The 22,315-nt window shown below is 43.0% G+C and overlaps 1 protein-coding gene across 1 annotated transcript in view; it reads right to left on the reverse strand.

Annotated features, from left to right (window-relative positions):
- The window catches only part of LOC120860952 (synaptic vesicle glycoprotein 2C-like), a 169,344-nt gene that overhangs the window by 75,063 nt on the left and 71,966 nt on the right, over window positions 1–22,315 (reverse strand). The gene's annotated exons all lie outside the window — the stretch shown is intronic.

The following is a 22,315-nucleotide window of genomic DNA, read 5'->3' on the forward strand; positions in this document are numbered from 1 at the left end:
ATGACTGAGCCTATACATATATCCTCCAATATGCTTTCTCCAACATATACTTTAAATCATCTCTAGATTACTCATAATACCTAATACAACATAAATGCTATGTAAATAATTGCTGGTATTTGGCAAATTCAAGTTTTGCATTTGGGGATTTTCTGGATTTTTTCCCCCAAATAGTTTTGATTTGAGATTTGTTGAATCTGAAGATGAGGATACTGAGGGCCTAGTGTAATAAAAGAGTTATATTAAAAGTCTTTGGACATGCTGCTGACATGGTGAGTGGTATCTCTGTCACACACACAAAAAGCAATCTCATTTTATTCTAGAGGAAAATGGATCAGCTGAGACAAGGGATTTGGTTCTGTAAGAAAATATGGGTCTCTCCACTGAACTCTGCAGCAGGTACTTTCTAGGTTGAAATCATTCTGTTTTCCAAAATACAGAAATCCTTCCATTTCATATAGGATGGGGTGGGGTAAATAGCTCATATCACCAACTGTTTCTTTTCCACTTTAATTGATTTAGATGCAAGAGGCATCATGCTCATCTGTAGGATATACAATTAATTAAATATATTCAGTGACAAATGTGGACTAGTAAAATCATGACTTTTTCTCTGGATCTGAAAATGGGTCAACAGACATTATGTTTATATATATATAACATATATACATTTGTATATCAATTATATTATATATTATATAATTGTATATTTATATATATTATTTAATATGATGTTTTTCTCTGGATTTGAAAATGGATCAACAGACATTATGTTTATATATATAAATAAGTATATTTATATAAATATGTTTTGGTGGGCTCTGGGAGTTGGTGTTGGACAGGGAGGCCTGGCATGCTGCAACTCATGGGGTCACAAAGAGTCGGACACAACTGAGCAACTGAACTGAATTAATATACAAATAATATAAAATATATAAACATATTATTTTGAATATTAAGTATATTATACAACTGTATATTAATTAATATGTCAATTAATTAAATATATATTAATTAGTCTTCTGCACTAAGCAAATGCCATGTGAAACTGATGGACTTCCCTGGTGGATCAGTTGGTAAAGAATCCACTTGCAATGCAGGAGACTTGGGTTTGATCCCTGGGTTGGGAAGATCCCCTGGAGGAGGGCATGGCAACTCACTCCAGAATTCTTGCCTGGAGAATCCCCAAGGACAGAGGAGCCTGGTGGGCTGCAGTTCATGGGGTCGCAAACAGTCAGACATGACTAAGCCACTAGGCACATAGTAATACTATTTGCACTTAAAAGTTTATATTCATTGGATTTTAATTTTTCTTTTTAATTTCACTCTTTCTCTCCACAGATATATTTGGCATCATATTACAGTTGTCCCTAGTTAGAAATATTCTGTCTCAGCACTATGATAACTAACCCACATTTGCTGGGTTTCCTTTTACCAACTATCATGTCTTAGAAAAATCCATAACTCGACAGGAAAAAATCTAATGAAGCCTTGTTTACCTTGTCAAGACATTTCATGGCATCTTTGCATTTTACTAAAAATATCCATTTATTCCTTCACTATGCAGCTTTTTAGATACTATAAAATATCTCATTTTTAAAATCCACCCCCCTTTCTGCATGGATAACTCTCCCTTTGTTTTGTCTTTTTTTTCTGACCCTTTTGTAGAAAAATATCACTTTAAATCAAATTGCACTTAGGTGATTTATCTTGAAAAGCCAAATGAATAGCCATAGGCAAATGATTAGCTGGTTTTAAAAGTAAGATAAACACGACTGTTAGTTCTTCCATCTCAACTGCTCAAATACCCCCACCTTAGGAAATACGGTAAATGATTCTGATGGTGTTTGGCTAGCGCATGTATTTGCTCCAGCTTTTATCTCTTGATTACAGTCACTGAAGGATGAGCAGTGTGAAATCACTCACCCGGTCCCCTTTCACTATAAATCAGGTAAGCACAGGTCACCCTTTTGATTGGCTATAATACACTGCATGAAGGAAGGTTCAATTTCCCACTAAAGTCTGCACCAGAGGGAGAAGAGAAAAAAAAAAGAGCAAATCAATAACCTTTTCCCTCCAATGAAACCAGGATTTATAATGCTCCTATGGAATGTCAGGATGCTTGTTTTTTTAAGGACAATGACAGCAATATTGCAGGTAACCAATGACAATGAAAGTCTGAAATCTGGTGGTTATTTTCTGCTCAAACCACTGCTTTATTGAGGAAACCAAACAATACATCAGAATAAAATGTCATCTCTTTGGACCCCTCCAATTTGTAAATCACAGTATCACAGGCATAAAATATCTGATCCTTTTTGAGTTAAAAACCCCAAATAACTTTCCTCTGAAAAGCTGCTGCACGTTTCATATAAGACCATTGGAGGCCAGTCTTGAAAATTCTGTACTGAGTTTGACAAAATTAGTATTCTATTTGGAATTGTGCTTTAGTATTTGAATCATAATTTTCTTCAGAAACGTGTATAGACTAGTATAATAGGGACCATAGTGTTTACTGTGAATTTTTGTTACATACATTTAATTTTGTTGGAGGCAAAAAGGGCAAATAAGAAATCACTGTGGTAAGGAAGTTCTAGAAACATATAGAAGGTGCTTCTAAATTACTGGCTCCATTAAACAGTTATTGAATAACATGTCACAGTCATACAAATCAAACGGATACGCCATTTACACCCTGGTTTCTAACAATGCACTACACTTGAAAGAAATAAAACAGCATTTGTTTAAAAGACTTATAATACAGAACATACCTAATAGAGCCTGTCTCCTACGGTGAGTTAATGCAGCTTCACTGTTCTGACATGAAAGTTATTTCACTCACTGGCTCCAAGGCCAGAAGATATAAAGTCAGCCTTGAGCTGCAGCAGTGCCAGCCCATCACAGTGGTTGAAGACTAGAAGAAAAATAGCTGAACCAAAGGCAGGTGTTTTGGAACCTTGACAATGACTCTGATTATACTATCGTCAAGGTGCTAATTAGCCCTGCAGATTCCTGCATTAGAAAATTCATTCTGAGAGCTCTTACTCCATTGCCAAGCTTTACCAGCCACTTGCCACAGGACCTCAGAATGTTGGAATTAAGGGGGCGTAGTAAACATTTTCTAGTGCATGTGTGTCAGGGACTGAAGCTTGCAGGACCTACGGGCGTGGGGATATAGGTAAGGAAAGATGGCATCTGAGTCTCAGTGTGGAACTCTGTGCTACTGTGTCTCTGCTCCTCACATATCTTATGCTCAGAAAATATTTAGGAAATCATTAAAGTGAACTCCAATGAAACTTTTTGACATTTTCTTTTTCTACCTTAGGTGTAGTGGGTGGAATTAATTACCCTCCCACCAACACATTATCGAGAGCATAATGCAAATAATGTGCACTGTCATTTCCCCTTGCCTCAACATTTCCCATCAACTGCTGTCCTACTGGCACCCCAACAGTCAGTGTGGTTTCACTGTGGATTTTAATCTGAGGAGAATCCTTGTAAAATAAATCCTGTGCCTGGCAGTGCCCTCGTTTTGTCTATTCTCTTCACTCAGCTCTGTTTGATCATCTCTCGTGTTGGCATTACTGCTTCTAATTGGTGCAAAGTATTCCATCACCTTTTGCATACCCATTACCCTAGTGGTGGATAGAGATTGCTCCCACTCCCTCTTCTTACAAACATCACTGTGAATAGTCTTACACATGACCCCTTACCGACACATGAATTTTTCAGGGTGTAAACCAGGGATGAGGACAGAGTGTCTATCTTTACACATTTGGATAAGCAACATTTGAATGTTCTTTAGAATGACTGCCCCAGCGTACACTTCTCTACACACATGTGTGCGAAGTCACATCAGTCGTCTCCAACTCTACATACTTCAGAACTGTATCAGTTCAAGCCCCCGCCCCCTTCTCCCCAATTCTCTCTTCCTCCTCACTTTCAGTTTTTAGCCACGGAGGCCCCAACCACAGGATGGCTTTGAAGAGGAGGGAGGGCTTTGTCTCCTGTCGGTTGACCTCCGTGGGATGTCGGCACTGTCCACACACATCACTACTCAACACACACTGGGCACCATCTTGCCCTCTCTTAACAGGAAAAGGGAGGGGCTAACATTAGATCTGGAACTCAAATGAAAGAACTGGAGAAGAAGGAATTTGCATGTAGATGAGTGGGAATTGGAGAGTCTGCTTTGGGAGGGTCAGTTGGCCTGGCTTGTTGGTAACTGAACTCCCTGGAGGATTTGCCTCCCAAGTCCAAATGGAAATAAGAAATATGACTCCTGGAAGGAGTAGTTGATCTCCATTTTACAATCTTTCTATCAATTTCTAACTGTCCAGCTTGAAAGAAAAAAGAAACGAACTTGAAATCTGGAAGCCAACCTCTTCTCTCCAGAGGAGATTCTCAGGTTCTAAAGCAACAGATGGCATTGCCAAGTCGAATGGCATGTGGAGAGCTCTGAGCGGCCGAACTGCCTTTTCCTACCAGGATGGGGGTCCTCAGCCTGGCAGACACAGGGATAGGAGTAGGAAAGGGCAGGTATCAATGGGGTTCCTGTTTTCTGCCAATTTATACAAATGTTGGTTCTAGAAATTTCCCTGCTCTCCTGGCTAGGCCATTTGGAAGATCCATCCTGGAAGGAGGAGGAGGAAGGGAACTACCCCTGAGTTGAAGTCTTTAATGGAAAGCTGGACATGAGCCAGAGTGGGTTCTTGAGTGTCAAGAACTTGAAATACACAGCTTCTTGAGTGTCAGCGCAGCAGAATCGGAACCCACATAGTGAAGCCACGGAGTGTGGAGGCACCCTGCGTGGTTCTGGATTCCTGCTCCTCCACTTTACTAGCTGAGTGACCTTGGGCAAACACTTAACTTCTCTGGGTCTCTGTTTCTCATCTGTAAAATGTACATAATGATAGTACCTCTTCATGGGATAGTTATTAAAAACATAAAGGATTAATATATTACTAAATATATTTAAATATTTATTCAAATACTTAAAATATTTTATATATAACCATATATATTATGGGCTTCCCTGGTGGCTCAGAGGTTAAAGTGTCTGCCTGCAATGTGGGAGACCTGTGTTCGATCCCTGGGTCAGGAAGATCCCCTGGAGAAGGAAATGGTAACCCACTCCAGTATTCTTGCCTGGAGAATCCCATGGAGGGAGGAGCCTGGTGGGCTACAGTCCTGGGTCGCAAAGAGTCGGACACGACTGAGCGACTTCACTTTCATTTTCACTTTCATATATATTATATATACATATTAATATTATATATAATATATTACTAAAACTAGTAACACATGTTAGTGAAGAGACCAACACGACATCCTTCCAGGAGGTGAGTGGTGGGTTTTCCCTGACACCCATCTCTCAAGTTCCTCCTGTTCCCTCCCCTGGCAAGGTGACCTCAGCCTCAAACACGAAACCACAGAGGTCTGGAGAGCAAGCTGTCAGTTTTCTTTCCTTAACAATCTGGATTTTTCCATCCTCCCCACTCTGCCAAGTCCTGAGTACAGCACAAAACGATCCTTCTCAGCATGACAGTTAACTCATTCCTGGAGCCACTCCCCTGTGAGGCTCCTCTGCTGTGAACCACAGACTCCCAGGCCACTGCAGACGCCCTTCTGCTCGGTGTTTCTTCCATCAGGGGTCTCGGTGCTCAACAAATCATTACCACGTGGAGAGGCTTTTCTTTGAGAGACACCCAAGTGGATGGCATTTGGGCTGGAACTGATTCTCAGTAGGGAGACAGTCTCCCTGCCTTCTTCTTCTTCTTCTTGTTCAATCACTCAGTCATGTCCAACTCTTTGTGAGTGACTCCATGGACTGCAGCATGCCAGGCTTCCCTGTCCTTCACTATCTCCCAGAGTTTGCTCAAACTCATGTCCTTTGGATTGAGGATGCCATCCAATCATCTCATCCTCTGTTCTCCTCCCACCTTCAATCTTTCCCAGCATCAGGGTCTTTTCCAATGACTCAGCTCTTCGCATCAAGTGGCCAAAGTACTGGAGTTTCAGCTTCAGCATCAGTCCTTCCAATGAATATTCAGGGTTGATGTCCCTTGGGATTGACTGGTTTGATCTTCTTGCAGTCCAAGGGGCTCTCTAGAGTCTTTTCCAGCACCACAGTTTGAAAACATCAATTGTGTGGCGCTCAGCCTTCTTTTTGGTTCAACTCTCACATCAGTTCTGAGAAAACCATAGCTTTGACTATATGGACTACCTGCCTACACATTGTCTAACGGATGGCTAATAGTTCAAATAAACACAACAGTCTGGATCCCTCAAGCAGCCTGCAAAGGCTACTGAAGACACTTTAGAATTGGAATGTGAGTCATGGGCCAAAAGAAAAAAAAAGGAGAGACAATAAGGGACAGAGGAAAATGACAATAACCTAGAAGCCTGAGAACCACTTTCAATGACAATAATGAAGCATAAGCTCAGCAATGGCAAAACTTGGGGCAACCAGTTGGCTATTCTGGAGTTCTGAGTAATGGCTCCTGCTGATGTCTGAGCTGGGTGAAACGTGATGGAACAAACCTCACTTTGAACCCCACCAGCCACAACTGTCACCAGGATGGAAATCCATTTCTAAAAATGCTGGTTCACAAAGGAAGAAAATAACCTCATACCATAACTTTGTTTAATGAAACTCATGAGAACTGGGAGCAGCTATCTTGGATCAGACATGTGGAGGGGTGTAACATCGCTGTCTAGGGCATTTATCCATACCCTGTGACTCAATCAAAACACTCATTATGGGCTAAATTGGGTCAGGCACTGTGATTGGTACCATGGAGGCTATAAAGATGATGAAGTCTTTTTTTTTATTAAAATATAGTCGATTTATAATATTGTCTTAGTTTCAGTTGTACAGCATAATGATTCAGTATTTTTGCAGATTATTTTTCATTATAGGTTATTTAAAGATAATGGATAGAATTCCCTGTGCTATACAGTATATCCTTGTTGCTTATCTATTTTATATATAGTAGCTTGTATCTGTTAATCCCATATCCTTAATTTGTACACCTACAACCCCCTCCCTTGTATTATTTTTTAAGATTTGACAAGTGATATTACATAGTATTTTTCTTTTCTATCCAACTTGTTTCACTAAGTATAATATTCTCTAGGTCTATTCACATTGCTACAAATGGCAGTATTTCATTACTTATAGCTGAGTAATATTTCATTTTGTGTGTGTATGTCCATGCACACACACACTCCACATCTTAAGCCAACTGTCTGTTGATGGACACTTAGGTTGCTTCCCTGTCCTGGCTACTGTCAATAGTGATGCTATGAACATTATTCATATTGATTCAGAGTAGCATGTGCGCAGTTGCTAAGTCATGCCAACCCTTTGGGACCCCACGGACTGTAGCCTGCCAGGCTCCTCTGTCCATGAGATTGTCCAGGCAAGAACACTGGAGTGGGTTGCCATTTCTTCCTCCAGGGGATCTTCCAGACCCAGGGATCAAACTCGCGTCTCCTGCATCGGCAAGTAGATTCTTTACCACTGAGCCGCCTGGGACATTGGTGTGCATGTAAAAGATGACTAAGTCTTGATCTCTGGCCTCAGAGTCCAGAAATTGCTTAGAATACTAAAGAAACATTTTTTAATTGAAGGTATGAAAAGAATTCTAAAAAGTAGCCCCAGAAGAAGGCAGAGATGTATACCAGGAACAAGAAGGGCATGGTGATTTTCTTTGTGAAAAGAAAACACTAAAACACTGCACCATGTCAGTACGTTGGTTTACTGCACATGGGCGAGTAGACCCAAGTTTGGTTCATTAACAACGAGATGAAGTCTTCATAAACCACCAAAGATAATTCTCCTGTGTGACGATGATGACTGCCAATCAGGTATTCTGCACCCCACCCTTCCCTCAGCAGGTCCCTGCGGGCCCTTCTTCCTTCTCACTAGACCATGCTAAGGCCCTGCATGTCTGGCATCACTAGCTCACTTCCAACCTCTAAGCAAAACTATGCTCTCACTCTCTGCTCACTGGGACTCCTTCTCCAGGGACCCAGTTCCACTCCCCTTGGCTTAATGACACAGTTGCTCTGTGTACCTGATGAACAGGAGTCCCACCTGCCTTTCTCTTCATTATGAAAATCTTCCTCCCACACAGACTCCCAGAGATGTGTTGTCTTATCCATGAGCACAAGGTAATTACCTGTCTTCTCCCTTCCAGCTTAGCTCTTTGGCTTCAGTTCAGTTCAGTCGCTCAGTCTTGTCTGACTCTTTGCGACCCCATGGACTGCAGCATGCCAGGCTTCCCTGTCTATCACCAACTGCTGGAGCTTGCTCCAACTCATGCCCATTGAGTCAGTGATGCCATTCAACCATCTTATCCTCTGTCATCCCTTTCTCCTCCTGCCTTCAATCCTTCCCAGCATCAGGGTCTTTTCCAATGAGTTGGTTCTTTGCATCAGGTGGCCAAAGTATTGGAGTTTCAGCTTCAGTCCTTCCAATGAATATTCAGGACTGATTTCCTTTAGGATAGACTGGTTGGATCTCCTTGCAGTCCAAGGGACTCTCAAGAGTCTTCTCCAACACCACAGTTCAAAAGCATCAATTCTTCAGCACTCAGCTTTTTTTTTAAATTAATTAATTAATTTATTTATTTATTTTTAATTTTTACTTTACAATTCTGTATTGGTTTTGGCATAGATTGACATGAATCCACCACAGGTGTACATGCGTTCCCAAACATGAACCCCCCTCCCACCTCCCTCCCCACAACATCTCTCTGGGTCATCCCCGCGCATCAGCCCCAAGCGTGCCATATCCTGCATCAGACATAGACTGGCAATTCGATTCTTACATGATATTATACATGTTTCAATGCCATTCTCCCAAATCATCACACCCTCTCCCTCTCCCTCTGAGTCCAAAAGTCCGCTATACACATCTGTGTCTTTTTTTGCTGTCCTGCATACAGGGTCATCATTGCCATCTTTCTAAATTCCATATATATGTGTTAGTGTACTGTATTGGTGTTTTTCTTTCTGGCTCACTTCACTCTGTATAATCGGCTCCAGTTTCATCCATCTCATCAGAACTGATTCAAATGTATTCTTTTTAATGGCTGAGTAATACTCCATTGTGTATATGTACCACAGCTTTCTTATCCATTCATCTACTGATGGACATCTAGGTTGTTTCCATGTCCTGGCTATTATAAACAGTGCTGCGATGAACATTGGGGTACATGTGTCTCTTTCAATTCTGGTTTCCTCTGTGTGTATGCCCAACAGTGGGATTGCTGGGTCATAAGGCACTGTTTGCAGATGACATGATCCTCTACATAGAAAACACTAAAGACTCTACCAGAAAATTACTAGAGCTAATTAATGAATATAGTAAAGTTGCAGGATATAAAATCAACACACAGAAATCCCTTGCATTCCTATACACTAATAATGAGAAAGTAGAAAAAGAAATTAAGGAAACAATTCCATTCACCATTGCAACAAAAAGAATAAAATACTTAGGAATATATCTACCTAAAGAAACTAAAGACCTATATACAGAAAACTATAAAACACTGATGAAAGAAATCAAAGAGGACACTAATAGATGGAGAAATATACCATGCTCATGGATCGGAAGAATCAATATAGTGAAAATGAGTATATTACCCAAAGCAATTTACAAATTCAATGCAATCCCTATCAAGATACCGGCGATATTTTTCACAGAACTAGAACAAATAATTTCAAGATTTGTATGGAAATACAAAAAACCACGAATAGCCAAAGCAATCTTGAGAAAGAAGAATGGAACTGGAGGAATCAATTTGCCTGACTTCAGGCTCTACTACAAAGCCACAGTCATCAAGACAGTATGGTATTGGCACAAAGACAGACATATAGATCAATGGAACAAAATAGAAAGCCCAGAGCACTCAGGTTTTTTATGGTCCAACTCTCGCATCCATACATGACTGCTGGAAAAACCATAGCTTTGACAAGATGGACCTTTAAACCAGGTGGTTCCTAGGCCAAATTCGGCACCTAGCTTACAAGTGCATGCTGTTTGGTTCATATAGTGTTTTGAAAATGTTTTGAAAAAATTGGGTCATTATGATAGAACCACTTTGGAAAACACTTTGTTTCTCATCAAGTTACCCACACTTAGCAAACAACCCAGGAATCCCTCTCCTAGGAATTTACCCAAGAGAGATGAAACTTCATTCACACAAAGATTCATACTCAAATGTTCACAGCAACATTATTCTTAATAGCTCAACTGTAAACAATCAAAAAAGTCCATCAATTGGTGATTGGATCAATAAACTATGGTCCATCCATAATGGATGCTACTCAGCAACAGAAAGGAATGAACCCTCAAACACCCAACTAGAATGTGGATGAATCTCAAAGGCATTATGCTAAAGCAGAGTCCAGAGGTGAAAGTTTTATACTATATGATGTATTTCATTTACATAAAATTTTACAAAAGATGAAAAGCATATCTTTGCTTACCAGGTGCCAGGCATGAAGGGAGGGGCTTGACTGCCAAGAGGCATGAGGTAACTTTTTGGTGATGGAAGTATGCTTTATCTTGATTGAGGTGGTAGTTAGAGCTGTATCCTTTTGCCAAATCTCATCACTTAAATTGATGTATTTTATTCTAGCTGTATTTGTTTTCTGTTGCTCTGTAACAAATTATTGCACTCCCAGGGGCTTTAAAATCACAAAAATTTATTATCTGAAGTTCTGGAGGTCAGAAGTCCAAATGGACTTCAGTGCAGTAAAAGTCCAAATGGACCTCACTGCCCTAAAAGCAAGGTGTCAGCAGGGCTGTATTCCTTATGGAGACTCCAGAGGAGAATATATTTCCTTACCTTTTCCACCTCTTGAGGCTGCTCATATTCGTTGGCTCAGGGCCCCCTTCCTCTATCCTTAACACCACTAAGCCAAAGTCTTGCCCATACAACCGCTTACCTGGTTCTTCCTGCTTTTACAGACCTTTGTGATTAGATTGAGCCCACCAGTAATCTCTCCACTTTTAGGTCAGCTGATTAACAACCTTATTTGCATTTAACCTTAATTCCCCTTTATCCTGTAACCTCACATACTCACAGGTTCTGGGGGTTAGTGTGTGGACATCTTTGCAGACCATCATTCTGCTGACCATATGGCATATCTCTAAAAGGATATGGTTAAAAATTGGTAGATTGAAAATTGGAGAGACTTCATATAAATATCCAGAATACTGCCTTCTCTTGGTAAATCAGATCTGGTCACACTAGGCTTCAATAGTTGTGAGGCTAAATCTGCTGCAGCTGAGTAGCTGCCAACAGTCATGTCTGACCCTGTGCGACCCCATAGATGGCAGCCCACCAGGCTCCCCCATCCCTGGGATTCTCCAGGCAAGAACACTGGAGTGGGTTGCCATTTCCTTCTCCAATGCATGAAAGTGAAAAGTGAAAGTGAAGTTGCTCAGTTGTGTTCGACCCTTAGCGACCCCATGGAGCCCTACCAGGCTCCTCCATCCATGGGATTTTCCAAGCAAGAGTACTGGAGTGGGTTGCCATTGCCTTCTCCAGAGAGGACACAGACACTGTCAAAATTTGTTTCTGTACTGTTTCTTGCCAGCTTCACCTATTTACATCACCTGCTTGGTCACTAAGATGTTTACACTGGCCATCTCAGTCTTAAACTGTTAAGTCAAATGAAACCAAGACTCTCTGACTCTTCACATGTCCCCTTCCCTTTTTGCTCCACTTGATCTGTCAGGCTGACGTGTTCTCTCCATCCAACTCGTAACACCATCTCTATGTTGAAAAACACAGTGGAGTTCAACCTGGCTCCAGCAAGGCCAAATTCCCAAATCCATCACAGCATTTGAGAAAGGGGTTCTGTGAACTCACAAGCTGAAACAGCGAAGATGAAAATTAAAGATTGGCAGGATTCGTCACTATTACCCAAGAAGAGATGTTTCCCTACACTCCCACTTCAGCCTAGAAGCATCTCTGGCTTCCAGCTTGGGGCCAGGCACAGTGTAGACACACAACAAATGTATGTACCCCCAAAGTTCAGTTTTAAACCCCCAAAGTTTAATATCTCATAGAGCAACTCAGGCTAAATCTCAGTTTGTTTAGCAGCGATGGGGGAAAAGTACTGAGACCCATTTCTTTGTAGGATAACTTCAACTTAAAGACAGAAAATTCACATTGCTTCCATGATCTTCAACTGATTTCCTAACCCTTGCCAATCATCTCATCAAGATATGCTTTGAGTCATTGAGAAGATGGGACAAGGGAAGATGCAAATGACTAAAACAGCAAATCTCTTCCACTACTATTGGATTAAACAAGCAACAAGAGTGCTTTCTAGTTAGGATGCTCATTTGATTAAGATCTACAGTAATCATCCCACTCTGCTCCAGCCCACAGGATTTTCTCTCGCCATATCTTGCCCCCTTTAATTTTGCCAGATTTAGAGTCTGACCACTGCCATGTCCCCACTACACAGTTCTCAGGCTTACTGTTTTCTAGCCTCTTTGCAAGAGTCCTCCCAAAGCCTCAGGGCTGCTTTCTGTCCTGGATACTCCAGAGTGTGAGGAGGAGCACAGCAGATGAGCAGATGAGCTCACTGGGGAGTGAGGGTAAGAATGAGGAATACGTGGACAACGCAGTTCAACCTGTCCCCAAGGGGAAACATACTCCAACATTAAATAAAATACTGCACGTGTGGGCTCAGTCGTGTCCGACTCTTGGCAACCCCATGGACTGCAGCCCACCAGGCTCCTCTATCTGTGCAATTTTTTTCAGGCAAGAATACTGGAATAGGTTGCTATTTCCTACTCCAGGGGATCACCCAAGCCAGGAACCAAACCCGCGTCTCTGGTGTCTCCTGCATTGGCAGGTGGATTCTTTACCACTGTGCCCCCTGGGAAGCCCATATAAAAAATTGGGCACTTCCTAAAGAAGAAATACCTACTAAACTTGAGAAGACTCCATTAAGAATTACTAAGATTCCCCCATCATGGCTTCCACCTCAAATCCTGTCCTATTTAATAATCTATTCTAACGAGCTATCCTAGGCATTGATTGTGCATCTTCAGGAATTACATATGCTCAGTGGAGCTCAGTCGTGCTGAATGGTCATATAGGCTAGGAGGCCACACCTGGGTCTTTAACTGGGCTTGCCTTGGGACATTCCAAAAGCAACTCAGAGAAAATCTAAGCTCAGTTTTGACAGAAAGACAACTGCACAAAATATAAACATTCAATCAATCCATAAGAGAACAGAAACTTCCAGGTCATTCGGTATCAATGCCTCTGCTGGTAAGTTATGTAAAAGCTGAAGTTTGACTTACTCCTTACAAATGAAAGAATATTATACTTGTAGAAAATAGATGGGCAGCTCTATGGCCTATGGCCTTAACAGTCTGGGCAAGCTAATGGAGTATTCCTCTGGGGACCCTGATATGCATATAGCAGAAAAATGAAGTCCAGATTCTATAGCTTGTATCTTGAGATATCAGGGAAGCCTTCTCTACCTTCCCCATGAAACTGTAAATTTCTCTTGCCCTCTAAGCCAGTTCAATATTATTGACAGAAATCTGGGGAATGATCATATGCTCAAACAAGGAACATTTTAGAAGATGACAATTTTTATATCCCCCCAGGTGACAGTTCATTTAAAGGCACAGCAGTTGGTTACCAAGACTTGGTAATGGTGCTAATTGTAAGGCTTGGATAACAGACCTAATTAGGTTAATGACAAATTCAGCCCAGCAGGGGTATTTTCAGGACTGTGCTTTTCCAACACGCACACACACACACACACACACACACACACACACACTTTGTCTAGTTCATAATATAGAGATGTGCAGAGAAATGAGGCAGGAAGTTCATATAGAATCATAAGGCTATCATTTAGACTTTATACTTCAGGGAGAAAACAAGGTTCCTGTTTCAGAGTTAGATTTTGTAGTAGGCATCCAACAAGAAAAACAATTAAAAAAATGAAAAGTCCCCCAATGCGTTCAAAGCAAGGGTCCTTTTGATGGCTGGAAGGCCCTTTTTTTGCTAAGACCACAAGGAATGCTCTTGTGGACTGAACTGTACCTCCCCAAAATTCAGAGCTACAACCCTAACTCCCAATGTGACTGTATCTGGATGGGATCTTTACAAAGTACTTAAGGTTAAGTGAGGCTGTAAGAGTAGGGCCCTAGTTGAATGGAAGAAGAGGAAGACAGAGATCTCTCTTTCTCTTCCACATGAGGACACAGCAAGAAGACAGCCAGAAAGATAACCCTCAGCCAGAAACTAAACTGACCGGCCGCTTGGTCTTGGATTCTCCAGCTTTCAGAACTGTGAGAAAATACAGTTTTGTAGTGTAAGCCACCCAGTCAGTTGTATTTTGTTATGGCGGCCCAAGCAGAGCAGTATATGCGAGTATCCACGTTTGGAGCTAGAAGCTGGGCAGGGCTGAATTTTTCTCTGTAAGAAAGGAGAGTGGGGTGGGCAGCACAGTTAGGTTTCTCGGGGAGGAGACAGAAGCCCATGAAGCTGCTTGCTTTGTGGGAAGGGGGAGAGAGAAGACACAAGATAACCTTGGAAGGAAACACAAAAGTCAAATCGGGGGTTGTGAACTGGGATAGAAAGTGTGTGATGTAAAAGCCTCTTAAGACGGTTTCTTATGATATCTTCAGTAAGGCAATTTTTATAATAACAGAATTGTGGGTGTGGTCGGTTTTTCTTATGCAAATGATGGAGGCTTAGCGCTTAGAGCACTAGGCAAGAGCTGAGATACATCGCTCAGATACACAAGGTGACGAATGGCTGCCGTATGGGCCATAAACACACACTGTAGGGACCACACAACCGCTTCCAAATTACCCTCTGTGTTGCTCTTTGAGAACACATCTTAGTTTTGTCATGTCTGGAGAACATTTTGAAGAAATGAGAATCAGAAGGCTGGTTCTAATTCCTAATCTTCCATTTTCTGTGTCACTTTGGGAAATGACAAACTTTCTATGCAGCAGGCTCTCCATTCCAAAGATGAGACTTACTGCTGCTTTTGTTCCCAAGATTATTAGAATAAATAAGGTGATAAATGTGGAAATGCCCTTCAATTAATTTTGTTTTCTACTTCTTATTTTGAATTAGAATCACAGAAAGTTGCATGGGTAGTCCAGAGAGATCCCAGGTACCCTTCTTCACTCAGTCTCTCTCGGTGCTCAGAAATGAAGATCTTAAACCGCTGTTGTACAACACCAAAAGCAGGAAACTCACAGTGGAATATGTGTATAGGTCTTTGTCATTTTATCACATGTGTGGACTTACACACCCACTTGCATTCAAGACATTAATCCATCAACACAAAGATCTCTGGAGGCTACTCCATTAACAGTCTCTTCCCTTCTCCCTGTCACCCCTAGTCCCACCAACCAATCACTAAACTGTTCTCCATCTCTTTGTCATTTCTAGAATGTTATATAAGGATATCTTTTGAGATTGTTTTTTATTCTTACTCACAAAATGCCCTTGAGGTCTCTCCTAGCTGTTGTATTAACTGTTCATTTACTTTTATTGCTGAGGAGAAGTCTATGCTATTGCAGACATTTTGGTTGTTTCCAGTTTGGGGCTATTGCAAATAAAACTGTCCTAAATAAGTACACGCAAGTGTTTGCGAGGACATACATTTCCATTTCTCTGGGACAAATGCTCAGGAGGACAACTGTCAGTTGTATGTTAGGTGTGTCTTTTTTTTTTTTTTTTTTTTTTAAGAAAACTCCAAATTACTTTATAGCATGGGGCACTACTTTGTGCTCCCACAGGCAACAGATGAGACATGCAATTTCTCTGCATATTCACTAGCATTTGGTATTGCCATTAATTTCTTAAACTAATTTTTATTCTATAAAAAGTACTTGTTATTCCATTTCAAGGCAAACCCTAATATCAAAAGCTCTTGCAGGATAAACCTCTATCTATAGTAAATATATCAACTTTTCTGTCTTTCTTTATTGTAGATATAGGTGCTATGATCCCTCCTGGAGACCAAGTTCTCCAGGATTTGTGGAAGACATTCTCTTAGTCAGGCTGGGGTTCACACCCCAGCTTTGGGGAAAAACCTAGAGGTCTAGTCAACTGTGATCTGAGGATGGAGGAAGTCTGGCTCACTGAAATGCTTCAGAGGGCTCACCTGTCTGAGGCTTACTACAGCCTTGCACCTACATTTTCTGAAACTGACATACGAGGGTCACACTAGCCCTAACTGTTGTTTGTTTAGTTGCTATGTTGTGTCCGACTCTGTGACTCCATGGACTATAGCCTGCCAGGTTCCTCTGTCCATGGGATTTTCCAAGCAAGAATACTGGAGTAGGTTGCCATTTCTTTCTCCAGGGTATCTTCCCTACCCAAGGATCGAACCCGAGTCTCCTGCATTGGCAGGCGGGTTCTTTACCACGGAGCCACCAGGGAAGCCCAGCCCTAACTGTACCCACCTTCATATGGGCTCGGATTCTACTTCTGACACACGTTAGTCTGTGCTAAGCACCTTATCTGAGTGAGGGCCTGGGACACCTTGACTATGACACTCTTTGGTAACTATGATTTTCTAACCACAGGTGGTACCCCTAAGGATTGCATCTTGCAAAGAAAACAACTCTTTTTAATATTCCAGTTCCTTCTTCCTCCCTTACCTCAACTTCAGCCCCGTTTATGGAAAGAAAGCTACACTTGATGAGCACTTGTGTCAGGCCCTGTGCTAAGTAACCACTTTTTGTATACAGTCCTTTAGTACAGCACCCTGTAAGGGTATTTTGCTCATTTTATAGATGAGGCCACTGAGAGTCAGAGAGCCTAAGTAAGTGTCCTAAAGGTGACAGCGCTGAAGAGCGGCAGAGATGGCTTGGAGCCAGGGCCTGTCTTAGGTCAGCCCATGCTGCCTGCCTGCGTCCAGAGCACAGGATACCTCGCTACTGAGACAGAGCTTGGCTCCGGGATGTCCACGTAATGCACAGGTCAGCTAGTGATGCATGCCAGCAGGTAAGGGCCATCGGCTCTTGTGCCACGTCCCTGGGCGGTGGCACCATGCCTTTAAAATGGATCTTTATATGGGATGTGCCCTTTGGTTATTAATTCATCCAACAAACATGTGGATGGAAGATTCTGATTCACTGGGCTGCGGGTTATCAAGATTCTATGGTATTGTTTATTCCTTGATTCTCTCTCATTCTCTTTACATTTTTTCTCCTCTCTGCTTCCCCTGATCGCACTCTCTAGGCAAGGTTTACACATTTTAGCTCATTTTCCCTCTTTCCTGTAACTCCGAGCTCACACTGGGCTGTGCTGACAAAGTCCAGGTTTCCCATATAGGATATGAACCTGATGGCAGTAACAGCTACCACTTTGGAACACTAGTTAAACTGGGTGTTCTGACATGATCATTTCACTGAATCCCCAAACGCTGACTTAGGAGATGGGACTGGGGGGACTGAAAAGCTTGACAAAGCTCACACACCTAGAAGCGGCGGGGCCAAGACTCAATAATCAGCTTTCACTGTTGTCTCTTGCTGTGCGCTGCAGTGCCTTCCTTCTTGTGCACAAAATGTACACAGCCTTCCCTGTTTCATTCATCAACCAGACAGCTATTAGACTATCCCCTCCTACCTTCGGCCCAGTTTCACTATTCGGGGGAAGAAATGCATTAGCTTCACGTTTCTTGTAACTACAGGAAGTAGAAGACATCTTGATAATTCAGACAACCTCAGGACTATGTGTGTTTAGCCCAGACACCACACTATAGCTGGAAGGGGAGGGCTGCGTGGGGTTTGGGCTTTGTGGGCATCCCCAGCTTGGTCCCTGAGGTCTGCAGGGAAGGGCTGGCACTGGGGGCGGTAGAGATGCTCCAGTGCTGAGCACAGCCTGGGTGCCGTACGCTTTGAGAGCTGAGGCGCTTCGTGCTGAACCGATAGCCTTCTCACTTAGCTAACTGAATCCCATGCTGTTCACTGTCAGGCATCTGGGCAGGGGACAGCACCTCATCTGACATGCACGCAAATATAAAAGAAAATGACGACAGAGAGTTTAATGGAGCAGAAAGCGCAGCAACCCTGCGATGACGCCAAAGCCTGGGACGCAATGAAAGCTCTCAGCCAAGGAGGGAAAGGACCCAGGATTCAGCTCCCTGTCCCATTTTCTCCTTAAGGCATCGGGGCTTCCATTCAATGCTGATGTGTCCTAATTCAGAGGGGGTGTGGGGGAGGGGAGAAAGGCTGCACGACAAGACAACCTTTGCATCTTTTCCATCTGCTCTCAAACACCGTGCTTGTTCTTTTGTGAATTGGAAGCCAGTATCCACTGTGGGTCAGAAGTCAGAGGTTTGGAAAGAGGTGTGGGTCAAGAGGAGCCATACTTTCTAACACCTGCTCTCAGCTGCTGTGGGCACCTGAGCTTTGAGGCCAGGGCATTTCCTTCTGGGCAGGGTCTTCTCCCCCGTCCCTAGCTTTATGGGGACTGCTCTTTGCCACAGGTTGAGAAAGTCCCAAAGCTCCTGGCTGGAAGGCGCTGGTCCCAGGGAGATGGTGGCAGGAAAGCTGCCTGGAGCGATGACATCCTGTACTCTGCCTCCTAATATCTCCTCAGAACCTTCAGGTGCTGGCGACCATCTGTCTCTGGGGAACACACAGTACATTGTCCTCTGATGCTGGTACGGAAACTCGGCCTCGGCTGCGGGCCAGGTGGATCCGAGGTCTGTGAGCAACACCTGGCACAGCCTATATCTCAACTTGCCCACCCTGGTAGCCGTTCAAACATCCTTTCTGGAGGTTGTGTCTAACTTCCTAAGAGTCCCTCCAAGTTTCACCACCCTGAGTGACCAGCTCAAGGTCGACTTTGCTTCAGAAGCTTGTTGGGAGTCAGAATTCAGGTCTCACAGCATCGGGCTCAGGTCTTGTGCACAGACTGCTCTGCCACAAAAGCAGAAAGGTGATGTCCAGAAATACAAGCCTGACTGCGTTCCCCATTGACTATACGTATCCTTTATCCGTTGACAATCTTGCCATGTGATGCCAATTACTAATTTCTTTCCTTCAGAGCAAATCTTATTACCAGCATGGGAAGGGCCAGTACCTGGCTCTCGGTTGCTTTATTCTGCCCTGACTGCCTTCCCTGCCAGGGGAAAATTCAATCTACTGTACAGGTGTCAGTGGTCAGAGGTCCCCCAAATGAAAGAGGATACAGGGGCAAGGACCCCTATGCCCCTGTTATTTCTGTGGGCCATGGCACCATTTATACCCTGCAGAATTTCTGAGGGAAAACAGAAAGCTTCTTATTTTCTCAGAGGCTGCAGGGAAAGTGGATGGACTTTTAACCCTTAGTCATTTTTAAGTAAAGTAAAAAGATGTGTCATCGGAAAGACACATGTTAGTGTTAAAGTTTCCTTTAAAGTGTGATTCTGAACCGGATGTATGAAAAAGTCCTTTAGCCTGGATGAAACCAACAATATTAAAACTCCAACACAAACTGAGTAAGTCAAGCACACAGGTCAGGCTCACTCTTTGTTCCAATTCACACCTGCCCTGTACACACACGAGGCAGTCCCAGAGGCTCTAGCATCACCCACTGAGAGAGGTACAGGGCTGACAAATCTCAAACCTGACTGCATGCGAGAACCACCTGGGCTGGTTAAAAAGGAGATACGCTGAGTCCCCGTCCCAGAGAATCTGACTCAGTTGATTTGGGGTAGGATCCAAGCATGGGTATTTTCAGTGCGTGGGGGAAGTGGTAAACTTCCATTAAAAAGTGCTTATGAAGAAGTATAGCCACCATATAATGACATGCACAAATCTAGAGCACCCAGCTTAATGGATTTTTATGAATAAATCCTGAAACCTGGGCTTCCTAGATGGTTCATATGGTAAAGAGTCCGCCTGCCAGTGCAGGAGATGTGGGTTCGATCCCCGGGTCAGGAAGATCCCCTGGAGGAGGAAACAGCAACTCACTCCAGTATTGCTGCCTGGATAATCCCATGGACAGAGGAGCCTGCAGGGCTGTAGTCCTTGGGGTTGCAAAGAGTAGGACTCTAAGTGACTGAGCACACACGTCCCCATCAAGATACAGAACATCATCACCCCCAGAAGCTTCAGCACGGGACTTTTAAAACTTAACTCTTTTATTTTGAAAAAAAAAATTAAAACTCTTCAAGCTGCAAGAGTATAAAATGAACTCAGCAAGGGTATTTTAAAAACTCTCCCCTGTTGCTTCTAACACAGACCCAGGATTAACAACAGTAATTGGCTGGGTTTTTCTTTTCCTCTTTTTTGGACATACCTCTGGCCATGGAAAACTTCAGTAAAACATGGGCTGCTGCTGCTGCTGCTAAGTCGCTTCAGTTGTGTCCGACTCTGTGTGATCCCAAAGATGGCAGCCCACCAGGCTCCGCCGTCCCTGGGATTCTCCAGGCAAGAACACTGGAGTGGGTTGCCATTTTCTTCTCCAATGGATGAAAGTGAAAAGTGAAAGTGAAGTCGCTCAGTCGTGTCCAACTCTGTGCGACCCCATGGACTGCAGCCTACCAGCATGGGCATAAGGTTTTAATTTTCTGTTACTAATTTCTTAACCAGGTCATTACTGGTTCCTTCAATACAGAAAGTAATGTTGGCCTCAGATCCATTTGATTCTGCTGTATTGTGATTGTCTTTGTAACTTTTCAAGAATTGTTTATGGTTCACAACCTCCCTCTTTCTAGCTACATATGATCTCGGGGGACTTTTTTCCTCTAAATAAGAACATTTTATGTGTGCTTGTGGAAGGAAAAGGTGGGAATCATGCTCATTTTTCGTAGTTCAGCCACGGACAGTTGAGGCAAAACCTGGAGCCCTCCAAGGGCTATTCAAGGTCAAGGGCAGGAATGTGTGAAAGGCAGGAATCTGGAGTGAGTGAGGAAGTGAGGAAACAAAATCAAAACCAAAAGCAGTCATGTCCAGGCCCAGTAAATACGCACAGACGCCAGAGGCCAGCCTGAGCTATGAGCTGAGGGAGGCCAGCAGGAGGCGTTCTGAGGTTGAGGCCTGGTGGGAAGCGAGGACTGGAAGCAGGGGGCAGTGAAGCCGGCAGAAGGGGCTGTGCCACCACCAGAGGCTGAGACGCAGAGCACGCTGGCCTCAGAAGGGGCCCAGGTGCCAGGCTGCGCTCTGCACGAGTCCCTGGCAGACACTGCCAGTGAGGCTGCAGCTGGGGCCACCCAGACCCGCCAGCTTATTTCAATTTGCACAAAGGCTGAATATAATTTAACGGTGGTTCTGGGGGCATTGCTGGGTACAGCTGGACTCTGCCCAGGTCCTTCATCTCCTTTTTGTCTCCTGATACATATTTCCTAAGAAACAATCCCTTATGTGGTAGCTAAGTGACTTTTCCATTTGGAATAGCAAGCTGAGTGGGGTGGGTGTTGGATGCTGCCATACAGGGGAAGTTCTGAGCATGGCTGAGGTCCTTAGGACCCAGATGAAGGAGGAGAATCTTAATTCCTCAGATGGTGGCAGAAGGCAAGCCTCGTGATAGATATGAACAGACAAGCCTCATGGTGGATATGGGTAATGGCCTGAATGAGGGCATCACTGGCCCAAAAGTGACTGAAGAGTCTAAAAATGAGAAACCTATCACACTAAAATGTTTGACAAAGAAAAGTTCTCTTCGGCACCAGTAACTAATTTCCTAAGTCTTCTGGGTGTTCTTTTTTTTTTTTTTTTTTTTGGTACTTGTGTTGTTAAATAAAGTTTTGGTTTGCATGTAACTTTCCAGGTTTATTAAAAGGATGAGTGTGACAACATGAATTTTAAAGCTCAATATGGAAAACAAATCACAATGCATCTGAACCTTGAAGTCCATCTTGTCTTTGATTTTAGCAATGAGTTAAATTCACTTAAATTTGTTTCCTAACAGAACCACACTTTATAATGAAAAGTTGCTCTGTTCTTTTTTTTTTAAAGGCAGAAACATAGAAAATGAGCAAATAGTAAATTTTGAAATCTAATTTTTTGAGATTTCAGATAGAACAAAGAGTGAGGTTTTGAAGCCATGGTGGTTTAAATATATCCAGTATTCATGCTTTGTCAGCTTCATCCTGCTCTCTCACACACACAGGCACACACACACACATGCACACACACTCATACACACATAAATATAGCCGGAACAGGTACCTTTCCCTCTCCTTCTATATCGAATTCAATTCCTAGATTCTGTTAACCTCTCCCGGCATTTCGCGGTTTATGGGTGAAGCACCTAGGAGCTGTGGCTTCTGACGGCGTGAGCACTGCTCAGAAACACAAAAC

Source organism: Oryx dammah, unplaced genomic scaffold, assembly GCF_014754425.2.
Source record: "Oryx dammah isolate SB20612 unplaced genomic scaffold, SCBI_Odam_1.1 HiC_scaffold_11210, whole genome shotgun sequence".
In the NCBI taxonomy this organism is placed as follows: domain Eukaryota; kingdom Metazoa; phylum Chordata; class Mammalia; order Artiodactyla; family Bovidae; genus Oryx; species Oryx dammah.